At 38.7% G+C, this 20,527-nt stretch overlaps 1 protein-coding gene and 1 pseudogene across 1 annotated transcript in view; one reads left to right on the top strand and one right to left on the bottom strand.

Moving 5' to 3' along the window:
• Nucleotides 1-20,527, top strand: part of LOC125871851 (uncharacterized) — a 553,480-nt gene that overhangs the window by 29,781 nt on the left and 503,172 nt on the right. The gene's annotated exons all lie outside the window — the stretch shown is intronic.
• LOC125869786 (uncharacterized) lies at nt 283-8,876 on the bottom strand (annotated as a pseudogene).

The following is a 20,527-nucleotide window of genomic DNA, read 5'->3' on the forward strand; positions in this document are numbered from 1 at the left end:
CGAAGTAAGCATTTTAATCAGGTATTGAGACAAAACAAGCATTCAAAGACACTATTTCTATTAAAATAAAGCCCTAAATGAGTCCAATTTGTGGACTCATCAGAACACAGGAAAGAAAACCCCCAGAGAGGATTATGAGTTGGGTTACTCAGACTTCACCCTATCACTCACAATCCATTTACCCCACCCCAAAAAAATATAGTGCGATTGTCCCCAATGCCCAAAAATTAAAGAGAAAATATTGGGTGAAGCAAACATGTGGCGCATAGCGCCGAAGACCTATCAATAAGAGGGCGGGTCCGGTTTCTCGGAGCACGCTGGATCAACCCTTGGGTCAGCCTCAGTTGTGCCCTCATTAACTGTCACAGCACCCTCAGTAGTGCTCTCAGCCACTCTCACCGCACCATCAGTGGTGCTCACACTGGTCAAGGCATCAACACCAACTTTCATAGCCCGTTGCTGGCGTGTCTCCTCATCAACTATAGACGCCCTCCGAGCCTCCTCTTGCGAGCTCTCTCATCCTCAGTGTCCTCAGAAGACCGACTAAAGCGGGAGCGCTTCCCAGCATAATAGGTAGAGGGAGGTAGAGGCATCCCATCCCGGAATAGAGCATCTAACAACATATCATCGACCAGTGTTATGGGGGCCACTCGGGCTCAGTCTTTTGTGAAGCCAAAAGGGCGTCAATATCTTCCCAGAGGCTAGCTAGCTCTTTATGGAAGGCGTAAACATTAGTAGTGGGTGTTGGTCGGTCTAATACTCATAGCTCGAAAGCATCAAGTCGCTGGTGAACGGCCTGAACCTTTCAGTCCATCATCTACTCCATCCGTTGCTCTACCCTCGTCATGGACTCATCAATAGAATGTTGCATCCAAAGCCTAATAAGGGCACAACAATAGACCCTGAAGAGGGTGTGGTACTGGAAGAGCTATGGGCCTGACTGGCTGCCGGAGAATGGGCGGCTGGAGCATCCTTAGTGGGGGCTGGAGGGGCAGGCTCATCACCCTGCATCTACTTCATATTGGCAACTAAGTCTACTCCCAATGGAGGTACCTCAACCTGCGGCTCTCTCTGTGGTTCCGCCATGTTCACCTCATCTCGAATCAGGCCTATATTCAAGGTCTTTGTCTCCTGGATCAACTTATCACAATGCTAGAGCGGCACTCCAGAATCTCTGCACTACTGAAAGATGAGGCATGGAAAGGGGTAAGTGGTGGTGGCCTTGAGGGCCTCTCGTGAATCTCTGTAATGATCATGTGGGAAAAAACCATCTCTAATCCAACAACTAGGGCTGCCACCATGATTGTGCGGTCCCAAGTGAGAACATTGTCTGCCTACGTAGGAGACTCCCTGTTTCGTACCAATAACTAGAAGAATTTGACCACAAAAGTCAACGTGGCCTTCTTGATACCTAAACTCGGGATGCTGACCCACTCGGTGCACTCTCCGTCTGTGGCAAGGTGAAGGGCCAACCAGCGCAATTAACTCCCCTTCTGCTCCACATTCTGCTGGAATGCCCCACTCCTTACTATGTCCCAACGATAATCAAACTCACCCGTGTTGATCGCTCGAGTGTGGCCTAGGCCATAAAGGAACTAGCAGATAGTAACATTCGTGATGTCAACTGAGAACCCACGAACTAGTGTAGCTGTGAGTGGAGGCTGGGCAGCGGGGTTGGCCCGTCTTTCTATGGAACCTCAGAGAGTGGCTGCGTAGAAAGCATAGAACTCCTGCACGATCTCCTCGTTGTAAGACCCTGGGCTATGGGCCATCCACTTGCACCTGTGTCTCTTGAAAAGCTCATGAATCGCGGGCACGGTGTGCAGGCTACCTGTGAGAACCCGACGCTCATCAGAGACTGAACGAGTCATCCTCTCCTTATCAATGATCATCATAGCATCCCTGTATATTTGCCAATGACCATGGACACACCACCGGTTTGGCACCTCAGCAACTGCAGCAGGCTCGTTGTCTGGTGGTACTGGAACGCTCCCCTCACTAGTAACCTAATCTGACGAGGCAACCCTACCATGTGAACTTGACCCAGATGCAGACTTGTACCCAGACCCGAAAACAGAGGCAGACTCATAGCCGGAAGCAGAACCAGCCAGTGAACCAATCAGTGTATCCTCCTTATCGGACTTGGAGGCAGTGACTACGTCGGGAACCACCCACTAGTTTTGATTATGGGTAGTACGAGGTGTAGTTGGGGATGTCCTTATAGTAGGTGGGACATAAGTGAGGTTGGTCTCCGCATCAGTGTCTTCATCAATCAGCCTTAATGTTGGGGCCATGGGCCTTGACTTACCCCTTGACACGTAAGTCGGAGTTCTCTTAGGAGTCATTGCTCCTGTGGAGGAAGAATTACTACCTAGATAAACCTATAACACACTCAAAATTTTTTAAAATAGAGAACAAACAAAAACAAAAACTAATTTTTTTTGTAAAGTGGTATTAGTGGCCCACTATGGTGGGTAACTATGGTCCGTAGGTTGACCTAAGCTCTGTAGGTTGACCTACAGTCCATAGGTTGACCTACGGTCCATGGGTCCACTCCGTAAGTCAGAGGTCCCAAAAAGTTGGGCTCTAATGGGAACCACGAATGTGCAGAATGGTCTGTAGGTTGACCTACAGACCGTAGTCCACCTTCGTGGTTCTACAATTAGTGGAATTTCCATGTGCAACCGACCCACAGACCTGATTTACTATCCGTAGACGGGGTCTCGTGGGTCAGATTTGTGCCAGGTATCAGACATGTTTCACATGTAAACCATTTTTTCAACAATTCGAACAACCAACCTAAGCCTAATCATGGATTTCAACAAAATTTATGATAGTTTGTCATCCCTAGGGTTCCGATTACTCATTATTTAACATTTATTGCATACAAAACTAGGAACCCTAAGTCGAAACTACCTTTCAGACTATTTACCCAAAGTTATTTGATTACAAAGACAACACAATCATTTTCTATTGTCCCAAGGGTGTTTCTAACTATTGTTTATCATGAATTTTCATACAAAAATAACCCAAGGTCAAGATCCACTTCATGACTTCATATATTGAACAATGAATATCGAGATTCAGAGTTATGTTGAAATCGTTTACCTTACAAGTAATGGAAGTGGGTGATAGTGTGATGTTAAGACTCCTTAGATCTTTGTGACACCGAACCTAGTCCTTGAACTCTTCTTGGGAAGGGAAAAATGGGAGTGATCAGATTTGGGAGAGAGAGAGGAATGGGAATATGGTAAGAGGGATGATATGTATGGGAGATGGGAGTGATTTTGGGGATAGAATGTGGAAGTTATGGGATTTGGAGGGGTTAGAAACGGTTAGGAGGGAATATGGGAAGTGGGGGAAGAATTTAAAAATGAAGAGTTTTATTAGAAAGGGGTCTGGATCGGGACGACAAAACCCTAACTATGGACCCATGAAACCCTATCTACGTGTTATGGGTCAACCTAAGGACTGTGGGTTGGGTCCGTGGGTCACTCCGTACTAAAAATAAAATGAAAACTTACTTAGGGCCTATGGACACCATTCACAGTCCGTGGATGAAACCACAGAACGTCGATGGGGTCTGTAGACCTCTACAATAGACTTTTTTCTACATATTTTGCTTTTCATCCCTGCACATGTAGTAACTATTAGGACTTTCTTTTTACATTTTTGGACACTTTTTAGACACGGACCGTATGCTTTATCTAGCTAACACAAAAACATAAACAAACTACCAATATTAAGAATTACATAGAATGAAATAAACAAAGAAAACTCTTAAATCGAAAAGAAAAACTTATAGTTGGCTAGATTGTACATCTTGGGTTGCCTCCCAAGCAGCGCTTGATTTAACGTCGCGGCACAACGCATGCCTCTTGATTACTTAGACTTCATCAAGATAGTAGGCCTCAACCACTTCTTGCACATTTTCCTCTTTTCCTAGATAGACCTTGATCCTTTGCCCGTTCACCTTGAACCTTGTTCCCTCATTGTTTTTGAGATCAACCGCTCCATGTGGGAACACTTGCATCACTATGAATGGCTCGGTCCACTTGGACTTAATCTTGCCAGGAAACAAACGCAACCTAGAGTTGAATAGAAGCACCTAATCACCCACAACAAATTCTTGCTTTTCGATCTTTTGATCATGATACTTCTTCATCTTCTCTTTGTACAATGCTTAACTTTCAAAGGCTCTTAAGCGGAACTCATCAAGCGCATTCATGTCATTTACTCTCTGATTCGATACGGCGCCCCAATCCAAATTTTGCTTCTTTAGCGCTTACATAGCCTTATGCGCCTTATGCTCTAGCTCTAACGACAAATGGCAAGACTTCCCATATACAAGTTTGTAGGGGAACATACCTATGGGAGTCTTGAATGCAGTGCGAGAGGCCCATAGAGCATCATCAAGATTCCTTGACCAATCGGTTCTATTCGTATTCACAGTTTTAGCCAAAATCTGCTTGATCTCTCTGTTGGACACTTCAACTTTCCCAAAAGACTATGGATGGTAAGGAGTGGCTACATTTTGGCGGACACCATGCTTCTCAAGTAGCGCCTTGAACAACTTATTACAGAAGTGGGAACCTTCATCGCTGATAATCGCCCTAGGTGTACCAAAACTGGAGAAGGTATTCTTTTTCAGGAATGCGCTGACACTTTTACCTTCATTGTTGGAAAGCACAATTGCTTCCACCCACTTAGACACATAATCAACCACAATAAGAATAAACTTCATCCCATGTGAACTCACAAATGGACCCATAAAATCAATGCTCCATACATCAAATAACTCTATCACCAATATCAGATTCATAGGAAACTCTTTCCTCTTTGAAATACCTCTTTCTCTTTTGCAACGGTCACAAGACTTGGCGAAATCATGAGCATCTTGGTGGACGGTAGGCCAGTAATACCCACACTACAAAATTTTATGCTCAGTCCGAATACCACTATGATGCCCACCAACAGGTGATGAGTGATACACATCTAGTATAATCAACATCTGAACCTCGGGCACACAGCGACAAATAATCCCATCAGCACAACTACGGTACAAATAAGGCTTATCCCAAAAGAACTTCTTCACATAATGCATAAACTTTTTCCTTTGGTGAAACGGCAAATCCGATGGCACCAAATCACATGCCAAGTAATTAGCAAAGTTTGCGAACCAAGGAATCAGATCATGAGAAGCAGCCAATACATGTTCATCTGGAAAAGCATCATTAATTTCAGCCCCATCTCCTAGCTTGAGCATAGCTTCTTCCTCCCATCTAGACAAGTGATCGGCAACCTGATTTTCTGTCCCTTTTCTATCTTTCACCTCAAAGTCGAGCTCTTGTAGCAACAACACCCATCTAATCAACGTCGGTTTTGCATCCATCTTAGCCATCAAATACCTCAATGCAGAATGATCAGCATGTTCTATGACATTATTACCAAGCAAGTAGGATCAGAATTTCTCGAATGCGAAAACCACCGCAAGAAGTTCATGTTCAATCACTGTATAGTTCTTTTGAGCCACATTTAGAGCTTTGCTAGCATAGTAAATAGGATGAAGAATCTTCTCTCGCCTATGTCCCAATACCACACAAAGCGCCATTTCACTCGCATCACACATTACCTCAAATAATTGTCCCCAATCCAGTGCAATAATGATAGGTACAGTAACCAACTTCTCCTTCAACTCTCCAAATGCTATCAGACAAGCATCATCAAAATCAAACTTATACTCCTTTTCGAGCAGTTTGCACAATGGATGTGCAATTTTGGAGAAATCCTTGATGAACCTCCTATAGAAACCTGCATGCCCAAGAAAACTTCTAACACCTTTAACAGAGATAGGTGGTGGAAGCTTTTCTATTACCTTTACTTTCGCTCTATCAACCTCAATACCCTTCTCAGAAATTCGATGACCCAGAACTATCCCCTCTTTCACCATGAAGTGGCACTTTTCCCAATTAAGCACAAGATTGCATTCTTCACACCGTTTAAGTAATTCGGTCAATGGTGTAAACAATGATCAAAAGAGGCATCTACCACAGAGAAATAATCCATAAATACCTCAATAGTGACCTCCACCATATCAGAAAATATCGACATCATACAATGCGGGAAGGTCATTGGAGCATTGCACAACCCAAATGGCATCTATTTGAAAGCGAAAGTCCCATAAGGGAAAGTAAAAATGGTCTTCTCTTGGTCTTTCAGAGCTATGGAAATTTTATTGTAGCCTGAATAACCATCAAGAAAACAATACCAACCCTTACCAGGTCCAACATCTGATACATGAACGACATAAGGAAGTGGTCTTTTTTTGTCCAAGCATTTAATTTCTGGTAGTCCATGCAGACTCTATATCTAGTCACGGGCTGCATCGGAACAAGTTTGTTTCTCGCATTCAGAACCACAATCATCCCACCTTTCTTGGGCACACAATAAATAGGACAAACCCAAATACTATATGCAAATGGGATAAATAACTCCAACATCCAACCACTTAATGATTTCATTTTTCACTACCTCTTGCATAGGTGGATTTAGTCTTCTATAGTGCTAAATACTAGGCTTGTGATCCGGCATGAGTTGGATTTTATGAGAACAAATGTCAGGAGGGATCCCAATAATATTTGCAATAGTCCACCCAATAGCCTGCTTGATCCTCTTCAACACGGAAACCAATGCCTGAACTTGTGTCACATTCAAATCTGCCGCAATGATGACTAGTAAAGTACCATCTCTCCCGAAGAATACATACCTCAAATGTGATGGTAGAGCCTTAAGCTCCAATTTCAGAGCCTCATAAACAGACAGTCTAGCAGGTGGAGAGTCGTGATTCTTCATGTCTAATTCCAATCTCTTTGGTTTTGAACAGAATTTGAACCTATCAAGTGCAGCGACCAATTCATCAATGTCTTCAATACGATCACCCTCAAAATTCATCATTACCGCTGCTAGTGCATCAATACCCATCCTCTTTTCAATAAAAACCTCATAACCACTCTCTACAATAAGATTCACCACTGATATTGACTTGAGCTCACTACTCTGCTTCATGGATCTACAGATGTTGAAAGTTACCTATTTACTATTCAATCAAAACTTCATCTTTCCTTTCTCCATATTGACCAAGGCGCGCCCAGTGGCAAAGAATAGTCTCCCAAGGATAATGGGAACCTTAAAATCAACCTCACAATCAAGTATCCCAAAATCCTCTGGAAAGCTAAAAGAATCCAATTTCACTAGTACATCTTGGAGCACACCAATGGGCCTCTTCACAGTTCTATCAGCCATGAGCAATTGCATCGCGATCAGTTTTGGATCCCCTAAACCCAACTTCTTGCAAATAGACAATGGCATTAGATTAATACTAGCACCCAAATCGCACAACGCCTTCGCATTAGATTAATACTAGCAACCCGATGTTACATGGAATAGTGAAGGCACCATGATCCTCCTTCTTCAGCACAAGGGACCTTGTAGCAATAACATTGCAATGTTGCAACCAATCATCATCTTCAAATCTCACGGCCCTTTTCTTTGTCACCAAATTTTTCATAAACTTCACATACCCAGGCATTTGCTCCAAAGCTTCTATCAACGGAACACTGATGGACAACTGTTTCAACATAGTGATGAACCTGCGGTATTTCCCTTCTTCATTAGTCTTAACTAACCTCTGTGGGAATGGAGATGGAGGTCTAGGCATTGGGGCAATTTTTTGGGTTATCTCTGCTTCCTTTTCTGTAGCATTCTTGGACTCTCCAGTAACCTCAATCTCTTCATCATCTTTCTCAACCAAAATTTCCACCTCAGACGGCATAGGTGGATCAATGGTCCGCTTACCATCTCGAGTTGTGACTACCATACAATGCCCATTATTCTTCGCATTTTGGATGGTTTTGCTAGGAGGTGTGCCAGGCTGACGTGGGTTTACTGTAGTAGACAACTGATTCATCTGCTGCTCAAGTTGCTTGATCGACACTGCATGGGCATCAACTTATTGACCAATACCAGACAAGTCATTTCACATCTCTTTCACATTTTCATCAGTCGAATAAAACCTTTTCATCATCTTTTGCATCATATCCTCAATCCGTGACACACTACCCCCAGCTTCCCTAGTGCCAGATTCCCAATTTTGAGGAGGAACATAGGGTCAGCCTTCTCAGTTCAGTTGCCATAGTTGTTCCGATTGTAGTTGTTGTCGCGGTCGTGTTCCCATCACGGACATATTAACCCTATCGATTGTAGTTGCCATAGTTACGACCTTGGTTTCCTTGCCCTTGGTGCCAATTTTCTGAGTTGGAACCTTGGGCGTTGGCTCGAAAACCCCCCGTCTGATCGTTTACCGCATAAGTATCATCTTCATAATAACATTCAACAACCGGTGGTGGATTCCTAGTCAAGTAATTCACATCATTTACCTTTTCAGCACCTCCGTTCACATGCTTCAACACCGACCCCAGTTTTGTCCTCATCTGAGCCATCTCTTCACAAATGTCATCAGTAAATTGTTTGGGTGTAGATTGAACTACAAATGTGCTCCTCCCAGTGTCTGACTTTCGAGTGCTCCAAGGTTTGTTTTTCCGGGAGATCTTCTCCAATTTCTCAGTGATCTGCCCAAAAGTGCACTCACCATATGAACCTCCAGCGATAGTTTCAAGCACAACCTTACTATTGTCATCCTGACCCCTGTAGAAATATTCCTTTAGCAAATCATCATCAATGCAGTGGTTTGGAACACTTCTGATAAAGGTAGTGAACCTATCCCACAAACTACTCATAGACTCTCCAGGTAGTGCCACGAATGTGTTGAGTTTATATTTGTGGTTCACCCTCTTTAACAATGTGAAGTACTTCTCCATGAACACCTTATGTAATTGATCCTATGTGTGAATGGATTTATATAAAAGTTCAGAAAACCATACAACGGCATCACCGGTTAATGATAGAAGGAAGACTCTCAACCTAATGATATGCATGTCCAATTTCGGTCGACCCATACAACTCTTGCAAGAACTTCTCAACTTGGCCATGTGCACATACAGATTATTTGATGCCATACCAGAGAACAAACCCCTCGCTGTAAGCATCTGCATCAGACTGCTAGTCGCTACGAATGTATGCCCCAGAGGTAGAGGAGGTAGAACAATAGGCTCTTCGAATTCAACGGTATTGTAGTCGACCCTATAGTTATCACGCAACATTGGTTATGGTGGATTGTGTATCCTCAATGCATCTCCCAGTAGATTTTCACCTTGAACCTAAACATTCTCATTATCAACCCCAGGAGGCTGCATATCAACTCTATCGCTTAGATTTCCTCCGATAGGATTGATTGGGACTCCGTGATTGTTCATCCTTCACAAAGTTCTGTTCAATTCTGGGTCGTAAGGAGTCAGTGGTTCATCTTGACTCCGTGTACTTGGAATACACTAGAGTAGGAACCAAAGAGAAAAAAAACAAAAGAAAAAGTAAAATTAGGAAATAATTAACTAAAGTTCAATAATGTAATTAAAGGTAATCTAAAAGCCGTATTCCCTAGTAGCGGCGCCCGCCAAAATTTGATACACTCAAATTACACCTCCCTAAAGAAGTATAAGAGATCGTTATCAAGTAAACAATCCAACTTGAAGGTTGTGGTCGATCCCACAAGGAATATGGTTTAGACTTAAAATTAACTAAATATTATATTTGTTTAGTCAACTTATTTTTGAGACAACTAAGTAAAGGGGGGGGAGGGGGGTTGTGTAACAAATAACTGATTGTAGTTTAGAGGACAAGTGAGCAAGATTCAAACTTCAGTTGTTATCAATGAGAGAGAGAAACTAGGGTGTGCGTGTTCCCCATAAGCTCATAACATAGTAATCCTAGTAATATTAATCCCTTCCTAGTGTATCACATGCAAAGTGGTAAGTTATGTATCCCTTAATCCTTGGTCCGGCAAATAGAAAATTTCACCCCGCACCTTGGTCCGGCTATGTGTGTATAATTTACTAACCCTTACCTTTACCTCATATTAGACATCACATCAACGTATGACATAGTTTTCACCCTCGCACCAATTGACATAGACTATTAGATAGTATCACACTAAATCTCTGTTGATAATTTTTTTCTTATTAACTACCTCCTTGATCCGGCAACTAGAAACAAGGTGAGTTCTAACGTTGCGCATCGCTAAAAAGACTTCTAGACGAAAGAATTATCAATGCATGCAATAAGACCATTCAAGAATTACTTAGTTACTATTCATACTTTGTTAATCACTCATGGTTTCCACAACCCTAGTTGTGGATTTAGTTACAATAATAGCAAGAACATAATTCATATTTTTAGAAGAAGAATTCATAAACTTACATAATAAGTAGAAGAATCCCAGAATCTCCAATTGAAATTCAAAGAAAGAATCTTTATAAACCAAAAATAGGAAATCAAATTGCTATTGTTTGCAAGTTAATTCCCAAGAACACACCAAGAACTAAAAGTTTACAATAAAGTCTAACCCCCAAAAATGAGGTTTACATACCCTATTTTATAGAAAACATAGTCCCAACCAAAAAAGGAAATGAAATACGAAAATAAATTGTTGGACGCGGCTTCAATCGACGAGACTGACCTACAGACCGTAGATCGACCTACGGTCCGTAGGTCCCTTCTGTGGCTCATGACTTAGACACTTTCTCAAAAGATTGGAACCTTCAACTTTCAGATGCAAATGACGGACCTGGAGAACGGACCGTAGGTCGACCTACAGTCTATGGGTCCCCTCTCGTGGCTCCAGACTTAAACTTTTTCATCAGGTATTGGAACTCAAACTTTCTGATACTAATGACAGACGTGCAGGACGACCTGTAGGTCGACCTACAGTCCGTTAATGGCTTCCGTGGTTCCACACTTGGTCAGATTTCCCTAATGTTCCATTGCGACACCAACCTACGGAACGTAAGTGGACCTACGGTATGTAGGTCACCTCCGTAGATGGCTCCTTCTACAGAAATTCAGCTTCCATCTCTCTCAACCTCGTTCGAGTCTATTTCCTGCAAATATAGCACAATAATCATTAGTTCTAATACAAAATGGCCATAGATACACACAACTCTTAAGTGAAATGTATTAAAAATACCGTAAACTCACGGTATATGAGATACATTCAATCTTTTTTCGAATTCTTCTTCAAGGTGAGTTTTTATCCAAGAATTTAATTCTTTCCAACTCAAATTCCTCCATACAATTATGAATCACTATTGAAAATCATAATTCTTTACCATAGATATTTTAGGAAACTAATTCAAGAATCTCAAGAAAGGTTTTCTTGATTGTTTACCTTCAAGCTAGGGTTTCAAGACTTCTAATGACGTTCTTCTTCAAGATTTTTCAAGAACCTTGTTCTTCCAGGCATGTAAGGCTATCATAGTGTTGGACTAGATCGTCCTCATGCCCTACATCTACTTTCAAATCAATAAATGAGAAATCTAGGATCCTACCCCTAGATTTGAGTATTCTTGAGATAAGTTGATTTTGTCTTCTTGAATTCTTGATTCTTTTAAAAATTATATTCCTAATTATTGAGTTTCTATATTTTTATTGAGATCCTCGAGTTGATTTGTTCATGGCTATATTTCAGCATGAACCCTATATTGAGTTGTAAATCTTGAGAAGCTTTTGAAAGCCAACACTTGAGTTTTAAACTAAGTTTTTGAGAAAGTTAAGATGAGTTTTGAGAAAGAGTTTCTAAAAAATGATTAGTATGACAATCGACTATGATATCAATGTTTAAGCAGTATGGTATCTAGTTATGTCATCAATGTTTAAGCAGTATGGTATCTAGTATGCCATCAATGTGTAAGCAGTATGGTATCTGGATACACCCTCAATGTTTATGTAGAATGACTTCTCAAGTCATCAATGGTCATATTAAAATATGATTTTGAGAAAAAGTTTTCAAGTATGAATTGAGTAAGAGTATAAAGGGAAAATGTTTTCCCAAATGTATCAGTTTTTACATTGATAAAAGAGAAACTTTGATTTCTTAAGGAGTTATGAGTTCAAAAGATATTTCTAGAGCAGTTACTTCTTTTAAGAGGGTAATTTGAGCAATTATCTCAAAATAGAAGAAGTGATGTGTTTTTAAACATATGAGCATGAGTTATGTATATTATTGGGAGTAGTATTGAGCACCCATATGGGGATGAGTTCAGACAACTCAAAATCCTCATAAACCATGTGTGCCAACATGGGTAAAGGATCATAATTTTTAGATGATTCCGTATTGGTTTTTAGGCATAGCTTAGTGGCTCAACTTAGTTGAGGAGTTCTATACCACCTGCAAGGTATAAGACAGTTCTGACAGCATGGGAGAGAGGTTGTATCATCATGTAGCTCATAGTGATGGTTGTCAGTTAGAGAATCTCCCAAATAGAGTTAATAGTTTGTTTTTATTATATCACTTAATATGTTGAGTTCAGAGATGAGTATGTATTTTGTAAAGGTTTAATGGTATCATTTGTTTATTTCTTTACATTCAGTAGAGTATATATCAATATCTTTTGTATTCATTTCGTTATTTTTATATTCATATATGTTACATACTTGTATATTTAATGTACTGATGTCATTTGACCTGCATCTTTTAATGATGTAAATATAAGTTCTTAGGATCCTCAACAAGAGTCTGTTGAGATCATTTCGTCAACTTTTGAGTAAGACCTCCTTGCTTTTGGAGGACTCCAGTTTTATGAGTTATTAGTAATAGTTTTGAGGTGTAGTTGGTATTTTCCCGACACTTATCTTTATACAATAGAGGCTTCATAGATATGCAATTTTGGAGATTCTTTCAGTTTCAGATATTTTATTTAAAACTTATGTTTCATGCTAAGTATATTTACCAAAGTTTTGAGATTCAGTAGACTGTTTTTAAACATTTCATTTAATTTGATGCTTATGTATGGTCAAGTTAGTCTTCCGCTTGTATTCAACTAGTATGAGGGTTCGCTAAGGGACCAACAACGGTTCTTGAGTGCCTGCTATGTCCAAGATGTAGGCTCAGGTCGTGACAAACTTGGTATCAGAGTACAAAGTTCATGTGTCCTAGGGTGTCTATGAAGCCGTGTCAAGTAAGTTCTTATTTATTGTTTGAGGGCTTCTTTTCTATAAATGAGGGAGTACAGATATTTAAGAAAAGTTTCGATTCTTTCATACTCTAAATCAAGCAGTAGAACTATGTCATAAGTATTCATACTCGTGCATTTCTTAGATCCATTCGACTACCCCTCATAATCAAGGTAGTAAAGGCAAAGTACGTTCTTTATCGATGAGTTGCTCTCAGCAAAAGTCTTGAGAAAGACATGAGACTGTTGAGGGGCTTGAGAGAAGCCCGTGAGTGAGTGAAGTGTTGAGTTTCGAAAGAATGCACTCATATTCATATAAATCATACGTTCAAGATAAAAGCGAGATGTACTCCCTTTTCTAAACTTTATTTCAGTTGAGACCCCAGTGAGGAAACGTATTTTAGAGATTGGGTAGTAATTGCACTCAAAAAGATAATATGAGTTATTAGGTTATAAGAATTATTAGAAAAAGTGCCCAAAGTTGGAAGAATGCATGCAGAAGTTTAGTAATCTAAGAAATGGAGATAGTAATGAGGCAAATTATTTTATGGTAGTCATGCGCCTAGTAAGTTAATAATAATGAGTATTTCCTTATAGGTAGACTAAGAAGTGATGCATTTGTAAAGATTTCATGATAGAAGGTAGAGTAATAGTTACTCGTAAGGATAAATTAAAATATACTTTATCCAGAAAGACGTTTATGATGAGGTGTTAATGCATTAGTATTGGCCAAGTATATGTGTGGAATTAAATAGTAGAGTGTTCATGAGATGATAGCTCGAAACTATGCTTATGATTCTAAGGGGAAGACCATAATATTCATAGGGTTACAAAGTAATTAGGAAATGGTGTATAGCGAATGGGTAAATAGAACTTAAGTTGTGAAAAGAAGGGTGACAGTAAATTGTAAGTATAAAGAATGAGAGATAAAGATTGACTACTTGTCATGAGGTTTTAGTGGGAGAGTGTTTCTTAAATTGCATTTAGTAGTTCTAAGTTAGTATATTAAGCTAGCAAACATATAGATATCTGGGTTTAGTAATAAACATTAAGCTGGAATTTGAGCTGAGAGTTGTGATAAAAAAAATGGAAACATGAGGGTAATGATGTTAGTTCGAGATCTAATCTAGTAGATTTGACATAAAGTAGGTATGAACTTAATTTGTTACCTTTTACAAGTGTGAGTGGTGGTACAAGTATGAGATTCTAACTTCTATATAAGAGGAATGAAGTGTGCTAAGCCATTAGATTAACAAGATAATTAAGAGGTGTACCCGAGATCGAATGTAGTTAGACGAGGTTCTAATTAAGTTAATGATTATTTTTCATGTGTGCCTAGATAGTATATTTGAGCTATTAATGTGTAATAGGCTGAGTTAACCATTAATTTTCTTCCCTTAAGAACTAGAAGAAGCAGCCGTATAAGCCATTGAGAAAAGGTTAAGAGAAGCATCTTAGAAAGAGGTCTTAGAAGTAGTCTTAGTACCTGCTTATAGAGAGTTCAATAGCCATTAGATAAGTCTTTCCCGAGTATTCAAGCAAATGGAATGTAGACCAGTTTACAGATGATAAGAATAGATCCATGACTTTAAAGTGTCAACTCCAAAGTTAAGGGGGAGATGATAAGATGAGAAATCAAGTCAAATGTTGAGGATGAGATAGTGATGTCTTTAGAAAGAGTTTTAGAGATTTATCAATCCGTTCATACTCTAGCGTATTCCTCCAAGTTCAATTATTTCAACATCTTGTTGACGTTTCTAATATCAGAATTGTGTCTATAACCTATGCGCATACACTTCAGAGAGTTTCACATCTATGCTTAGTTTCTAGAATGAGGGGCAAAGACTTTAGCCCATTAACCTCGAGCGTAATCCATAAAGTTGTGGATATCAGTACCATGGTATGAACCTATTTATATAAGCAATCATGTCTCACAGTATGTTCAGTCTCACAAATTCATGATTTACTCTCAAGTTCTAGCAACATAATCTTATTTCATGCATATTCTTATATCAGAATTCTCGAATTAATTGTGCTTATGATCTTTTGCCCTAAAGTCCTTTGAGTAATCCTTTTTTAGTTTTGAGAGTGGTGTTGATGATTGTAGTGCTGTGATGATAGAGAAGAGGATTATTATTTATTTTTGTGATAGTGATGATATGTTTATTCCACCTAAGGTTATAAATATGAAAGAAGAAGGAGATAATGTTTTACAATGAGTAATTAGTCAATTTCTATTAGTGATGCATGAAAGTTCTATTGGTAGAAGTGACGAGAGAATGAGAAATTCTTATAAGGATTGATTAATAAGAGTCGATGGAGGGGTTATAGTACTAGGCTTGAATATTATGTTGGTGGCATGTGGATGAATGCATGATGCATTAAGTGGTTCTTGATTAAGACTCGAGGTTGGTTGAATGTAGTTATTGGGAAAAGTATTCTTGGGATGATATTTCTTATAGAGGTATAAAACCCGAATCTCGTGATTTAAATTAGAATAATCACCTTATGTTAAGTACTTTTTGATTTTGAGTTAGGCTTGAATATAGTAAGAGTAACCCCTTCCATCCGCAATTCAACCATCATTCGAGGATGAATTATCCCATGGAGAAGATATTGTAACACCCCAAAATATCCTAAGTTAAGACTTAAACCATTCTTCATTTACAAGTAGGGTCATATCAGGTGATTCATAAATTACCCATTTGCGTAAAGGTAAATTTTTAAGTGTGAGAATTCTTTGGATATAAATTAAGGCAACTAGAATTCCCTAGCAAAAATTAGAGTTGAAAGTTTCCTAATCGATTAAGTTTTGATGTAAGATTCTACTTGGGTCAACTTCAAATGACCATATCTCTTAGAATATAAAGAGTTATTTTGCCCATAACCTATCAAATTAAAAGTATTTGAATCTTCTTTGCAACGCTACCAATTTCGAGTCAATCCAATTTCTGAATAAAAATTTATGACATTTTAGTAGTTGTTGTAGTGCAGTTCCGTTTTAGCCGAAGGAAAATTCTAAATAAGATAATTTTCTTCTCCTTATACAACTAGGAAAATCTTAAAAACAGATTTCTTCACTCCTATAAAGCCCTAAAAAACCTTATTTTCATATTTTAATCCATCATTTTCTTCTCTCTCAAACCCTTAGAAAAAACCTTAAGGAAAAAGTAATGTAGAGACTTCATTCAAGATTCTTTCAATCATTTTCAAAATTCTTTTTTAAGGTAAGTCTTTCTCCAAGAATTTCATTCTTATCAACTCAAATTCCTCCATACAATTATGAATCACTAATGAAAATCATAATTTTTGGCCATGGAGATTTCAAGAAACTAATTCAACACTTCAAGAAAGGTTTTCTTGATTGTTTACCTTCAAGCTAGGATTTCAAGACTTCTAATGAAGTTCGTCATCAAGATTCCTCAAGAACGTTGTACTTCCAGGTATGTAAGGCTATCATAGTGTTGGACTAGTTCGTACTCACGCCCTACATCTACTTTCAAATCAATTAAAGTGAAATCTAGGATTCTTGAGATAAGTTGGTTTTGAGTTCTTGGATTCCTAATTCTTTTGAAAATTCTATTCCTAATTATTGAGTTTCTATATTCTTATTGAGATCCTTGAGTTTATTTGTTCATGTCTATATTTTAGCATGAACCATATTTAGAGTTATAAATCTTGACTAGCTTTTTGAAGCCAACACTTGAGTTTCGAACTGAGTTTTTGAGAAAGTTAAGATGATTTCTGAGAAAGAGTTTCTAAAACATGTTTAGTATGACAATCGAGTATGACATCAATGTTTAGGCAGTATGGTATCTAGTTATATCATCAATGTTTAAGAAGTATGGTATCTAGTATGCCATCAATGTTTATGCAGTATGATAACAGGATATACAATCAATGTTTATGTAGTATGACTTCCTGAGTCATTAATGATCCTATTAAAATAAGATTTTGAGAGAGAGTTTTCAAGTATGAATTGACTAAGAGTATAAAGGGACTATGTATTCTAAAATGCATCTCTTTTTACTTTGATAAAAGAGAAATTTTGATTTCTAAATCAATTATGAGTTCAAAAGACATTTCTAGAGCAGTTACCTCTTTTAAGAGGGTAGTTTGATCACTTATCTCATACCAGAGGAAGATTTATGTTTTTAAACATATCGCATCGATATGGGGATAAGTTCATATAACTCAAAATCCTTATAAACCATGTATGACAACATGAGTAAAGGACCATACTTTTTAGATGATATCTTATTGATTTTTAAGCGTAGAATAGTCTATCCACTTACTTGAGGAGTTTTATACCTTGGAAAGGTATAACACAGTTCTAGCAGTGTGGGCTAGACGACGTATCATTATATAGCTCAGAGTGATGGTTGTGGGTTAGAGAATCTCCCAAATAGAGTTAAAAGTATATTTTTATTATATCACTTAATATATTGAGTTCAGAGATGAGTAAGTATTTTCTAAAGTTTTCATGATTTCATTTATTTATTTCTTTACATCCAATTGAGCATATATCAATATCTATTACAGTCCTTTCATTCTGTTATTTTTATATTTAGCTATATTACATAGTTTTACATTCAATGTACTGATTTCATTAGACCTGCATCATTTAATGATTTAGATACAAGTCTTTTGGAAACTTAATAAGAGACCGTTGAGATCATTTCGTCAGCTTTTGAGTAAGACCTCCTTGTTTCCTGAGGACTCCATTTTCGTGAGTTATTAGTAATAGTTTTGAGGAGTCGTTGGTTTTTTTCCAACACCCATCTTTATACAGTAGAGGCTTCATAGATAGGCAGTTTTAGAGAGTCTTTTCGTTTCAAATATTTATTTAAAACTTATGTTTCATACTAAGTATTGATGAGTCCACAAATTGGACTCATTTAGGGCTTTATTTTGATAGGAATAGTGTCCTCAATTGCTTATTTTGTCTCAATATCTGATGAAAACTCTTAAGTTTCAGGTATTTGAAGTTTTAGTGCAAGCATGGATACTTAGGCGCAAAAAGGAACAAGAAGGCTGAAAAGACTGAAGAGGCTGAAGCCTGCGCATCGCCAAGCACTCTTGGTGATTCACCGAAGAGACGCACTCCGCCCTTTGTTCCAATACACGAAGCCTTGAAGAAGCAGGATCAAAAAGGTGATGAAAGAAGCATTCGGCGTTTTGCCAAAAAATTCCGCGAAGCAGTACTAGGTCGCACAATGACACAGAGCACGACGATGTTGAAGTCTAGTGCAAGACAACGACGAACTACATCAAAGGGTGAATCATTGAGTAAATTGGCAGTTCCGACTAACCTTGCCAAAAGATCTGCCAGCACTATTTTCTGAAGTCTATAAATACTAAACTTGTTATTAATTTTAAAAGTGGAACATTTATTTTAATTTCCAGAATAGAATAGTACTTTTTGGGATATTTTCTCTCATGTTTGGAGAGGATTTTTGGGAGACTTGAAGAAAGAAGGATTTGATCTTCTCCATGTTGGAAGTGGGTGTTCTCCATTCTTCTTCCTTTGCTTAAATCAAGTATTAATTCCTTATACCCATTTTATTTTAGTATCATTTTAGGAATATTTTGTTATTTCTTGATGTGTGGCTAAAAACCCCTATTCTTGGGGTGTGATTTACCAAATATGTGTTGTTATTGTTGTTGGGTCTTGCTTGCTGATAAGATAGATGTATTTTACTGGTGATTTCACCTAGTAGTTGTGGTTTAATTTAATGGGTTTGTAGTTGCAAATACAAAAACACCCATGTGTTTTCGGCTTGCCCGAGAGGGTGAGCCCTAGTCCCATATCCTAACCCTCAGCTCGAGAGAGTGAGTGGGGTAAGGCATAGGCTGGCCTTCATGCGGTAAATGGGTGTCCGAGAGGAACGCATTTAAAACGGGGTTAGTTGCCCGAGAGGGAACTTATTTCCATCTAAACTTATTTCCTACCGAAAGCATATACCCAACGATTTATCTCAACTTGTATTGCAGTCACACCCCAAGAACTTGTCCCCATATTTGATTTTCTTATTATTTTTGTTGATTTTTTTCTACTTGTGATAGAACCCCCATTTGATATTTGACACCTTTGTGTCACCCCTTTTAATTTACAATATTTTTAATCGTTAATGTCTTTCGCTACGACTAGTTTGAACTTAATTTTTATTTTTCTACTAATTCTCAAAACCACTCCGTTGGGACACGACCCCAATCCTTGGTTGGGTTACTATATTATCGACGATCGTAGACACTTTTACTATAGTTTAGTGTCGTTGAATACGATAAGCATCAAAATGGCGCCGCTGCCGAGGATGTAGTTAATCGAAATTCTTGTTAGTTTTAATTTTTCTAATCTTAGTTGTAGTTTTGTTTTGCTTGTCTGAAGACCAACGCGAGAAACAAAAATGGATGAGCACTATGGATATCACACAGATCATCCTCTACTGAAGCTATTGAACCTCAGGGATAACCTACTGATGTTGAAACAGGCAGGGGAAGATACAATTCTGGAATTGTGGCTAAGATTCAAAGCAATTTTGCAAACATGCCAATCTCATGGAATGCCTGATAAGACACTGCTAGATTGTTTCTATCGGGGTCTCAAACTGGAAAATAGAAGCATAGTAGCATAGTTGAGCACCTTTTCGAAGGACGAATGCTAAACCAACCCTATGAAGTCGTCGCAACACTACTTGATAAAATGGTTGAAACTAACAAAGAAGCCCAAAATAAATATGAATGGAATAAAGTGGTGGCGCAAGTAGATGTTCTATCCATATGGATGATGGGATTGGAAGAGCAAGCCAGGGAGAAGGAAAATAACTTCTCCCTTCGAAAGTGCAAATAGAGAAAGAGGCATGACGATGTGCAAAGCGACGATACCTCTTCACCCATCCAACAAAAACTTGACGAGAATGACAAGAAACTGAATGACATGAAGGAAAACATTGATATGTTAAACGAAGTAACTACTTCGAACTCCAGACCATTTAGTTGGAAGATGCTCAAATCACCCATTTGATGATGGGTCACTATCTTTCGTTCACCGAAGATTCACCTAATTACACCATGGGTGATTCTGAGGATGAAGAATAGTCTTTGACTTGCGTCGTGCCGCGACATTAACTCAGGCGCTGTTTGGAAGGCAACCCAAAACCCCATATTATCTTATATTTGTGTACTAGTAAAATAATAGTGTCTTAGTTTTATAGATTGAAGGGTAGTAGGTGCCAAAGAAGTGCAAAATGGCGAGCAACAGACCCAGTTGGCGAGTCACCGAATACGCCAGTGATCTAGGCTACATCGCCGTTTGGCTCAAGGCATCCTATGAGCTTGGAGTATGTAAAATTCAGGAAGCTCAGAAAAGTTTTGGCGATTCACCCACCTGATCGGCGACCTAGATG

Source organism: Solanum stenotomum, chromosome 7, assembly GCF_019186545.1.
Source record: "Solanum stenotomum isolate F172 chromosome 7, ASM1918654v1, whole genome shotgun sequence".
Classification (NCBI taxonomy): domain Eukaryota; kingdom Viridiplantae; phylum Streptophyta; class Magnoliopsida; order Solanales; family Solanaceae; genus Solanum; species Solanum stenotomum.